Source organism: Macrobrachium nipponense, chromosome 6 (genome assembly GCF_015104395.2).
Source record: "Macrobrachium nipponense isolate FS-2020 chromosome 6, ASM1510439v2, whole genome shotgun sequence".
Lineage (NCBI taxonomy): Eukaryota > Metazoa > Arthropoda > Malacostraca > Decapoda > Palaemonidae > Macrobrachium > Macrobrachium nipponense.
Genome location: NC_061108.1, coordinates 29,665,488 through 29,667,987, shown reverse-complemented (window position 1 = coordinate 29,667,987; position 2,500 = coordinate 29,665,488). Strand labels below are relative to the sequence as shown.

The 2,500-nt window shown below is 39.2% G+C and overlaps 1 protein-coding gene across 3 annotated transcripts in view; it reads right to left on the bottom strand.

Moving 5' to 3' along the window:
* The window catches only part of LOC135216825 (sialin-like), a 71,455-nt gene that overhangs the window by 67,308 nt on the left and 1,647 nt on the right, over positions 1–2,500 (bottom strand). Inside the window, exon 1 of one of the 3 annotated variants that reach the window (XM_064252327.1) lies at positions 514–537. The exons of the other annotated variants lie outside the window; for them this stretch is intronic. The gene's annotated coding sequence lies outside the window, so the exon portion shown is untranslated. Of the gene's footprint in view, positions 1–513; positions 538–2,500 lie in introns of those variants that run through there. 3 annotated transcript variants of the gene reach the window in all.

Here is a 2,500-nt window from a genome sequence, read left to right as displayed (position 1 = left end):
CATCATCAGGGAATTCTGTGGAAAATCCAATAAATTAATGAAAGGACTGAACGATTAAAACTGAATTGTTGAAATATTAATCATTAAAAATTCTGTAAAGGCAGCTCAAAATTACGCACACTAGAGCACACTTAAAATACATACACACAGAGCATAAAATCATGTCACATACGAACACATATGGTGACGCAAGAGCACAATAAAAATAACAAAATCACAGAACGCGCCAAATAATGTAATTCAGTTTTAGCCGTTCAGTCTTTTTCATGATTTATTTTATTTGCCGTAGAATTCCCTGGTGATGTGACTATGAATCACGAAACGTAAGAAGCAATAAAGGAAGTTTAAATCTCCAGTGTATTCCTGCCCTTGACAACAATTATATATTTATATAATATATATATATATATATATATATATATATATTATATATATATAATATATATATATATATATATGTTTGTGTGTGAGTACAGACGCTGAATGATATTCTGCAATACAAACAGAACTCACGCCACTAGTCTTTCGCTCGAAGAGTAAACCGTGTTTCCTTTCTCGTCCTGCGAATGACTATCTAGTTTCAGTCTGCGGTACCTACATACGTAGTCACGAGGTCTACAAACCGGAGCATTAAGTTCTCAGTTACGTAGCTGCTGATCCAAATTCTCATGATGTACGTAGCCGTCTATGGATTGCCCTATTCGTGAACTGAGGAGGGTTAGTGTGAATTAGCACGTAGTCTTATTTCATTCCGACCTCTCAGCTGTTGGTTTTGTAGTTCTGTTTGTTCCTTTGTCTATTTATTAATTATATTCGTTTTTTAGACCTCTATTCTCAAGGTCCTGCCCTTCTAGTTTCACTGGTATGAATCTCATTCCGTGCAGACATCCTAAGCAATGTCATTAAACCTATTGAACTACTTGGCTTTTTCTCCGAGAGAAATGACGTTTTTAATGCAGGGAATAAGCGAAGTTAGGCCATCTGGGAAGGAAGACAACGATGGAGCTCATGATGAAGTATTTATGTTCTCTTGTGGGTTTGGACGTTTGAATTGCTTAACGATGAAGTTACGTGGGGAGAGAGAGAGAGAGAGAGAGAGCGACTATTACTGCACAGGGTATATCTTTGTTCTGGAAAGACTGGTGTTGAATGTTATACATTAAACGGTTTTCGCTGTAAATGTATAGTATTATTTTTCAAGTATAACAGTGTTCAGAAGTATGGCAATCCAAGTACTTCTTAGTTCCTGTTCCTGAAAGGTAGGGCCAAATTTTCAACGAATGGGCTTTCTTCAGGTCAGTTCTTGAGCTTTGTTTCATGAAGTTTTTTTTTTTTTTTTTTTTTTTTTTTTTTTTTTCTGACGCAGTGCTGCTAACAATCAGACATTTATACCAGCAGTTACAAAAGCGTTTCTATGTCACATTATAAGTTCCAACCAAACTCTATAAACTGAACTGAATATATAATTTAGGCCAAAGTCCAAGGACTAGGTCATATGGGGTCATTCAGCGCTGAAACGGAAATTGACAGTAAAAGATTTTCAAGATGTAAAGGAGGAAAACTGTTAGGAGAGGGTGGGAAGTAAGATGGAAGGAAGAGAATACAAAAGGAGTTGCAGCTAGGGGCCGAAGGGACGCTGCAAAGAACCTTAAGTAATGCCTGCAGTGTTCCTCGTTGGACGGGTGGTTTTCGTGCTCGCCTACCAGTCTGGTGGTCCGAAATTCGATTCTCCGCTCGGCCAACGCAGAATCAGAGGAATTTATTTCGGGTGATAGAAATTCATTCGTCGATATAATGTGGTTGGGATCCCACAATAAGCTGTAGGTCTCGTTGCTACTAAACCAATTGGTTCGTAGCCAAGTAAAAAATATCTAATTCTTCGGGCCAGCCCTTGGAGAGCTATTGATCAGCTCAGTGGTCTGGTAAAACTAAGATATACTTAACTTAATGCCTACAGTACACCACATGATGTGCACTGACAGCACTACCTACTTACGGGGGCCAAATTCTGTGAGAAGCTGAATAAAAGCTTCTAAAATCTTTGAAATGAAAATAAATGTGAAATTCATTTCATGGCGTTGCCTGGAGAAAATATGCAACGACGAAGTTCTAATTGCATTTCGATAATCAATGGAATTTCGTTAATCGGTTCGCTCTTGTAACTGAGACTTCTAAGTGTACATCATCAATCGGGCACCGTCTTAGTTTCATTCTGAAGTTGCTTTAAAGGCCGAGATATTAAATGAGAAGGGGACGACGTTTATGGGGCTAACAGAGCTGATTCCTCTAATGCAGAGTCCCGCGTGGGGGTAGTGCCGTCAGTGTATCTCATGCGGTGCACTGTAGGCGTTACTGAAGGTTCTTTGCTGCGCTCCTTCGGCACCTAGCTGCAACTCCTTTCATTTCTTGTACCTCCGCTCATATGATCTTTCGTCCACCTTACTTTCCACCCTTTTCTAACAATTGTTTCACAGCGTAACTACCCTCAGCTTTTCCTCCT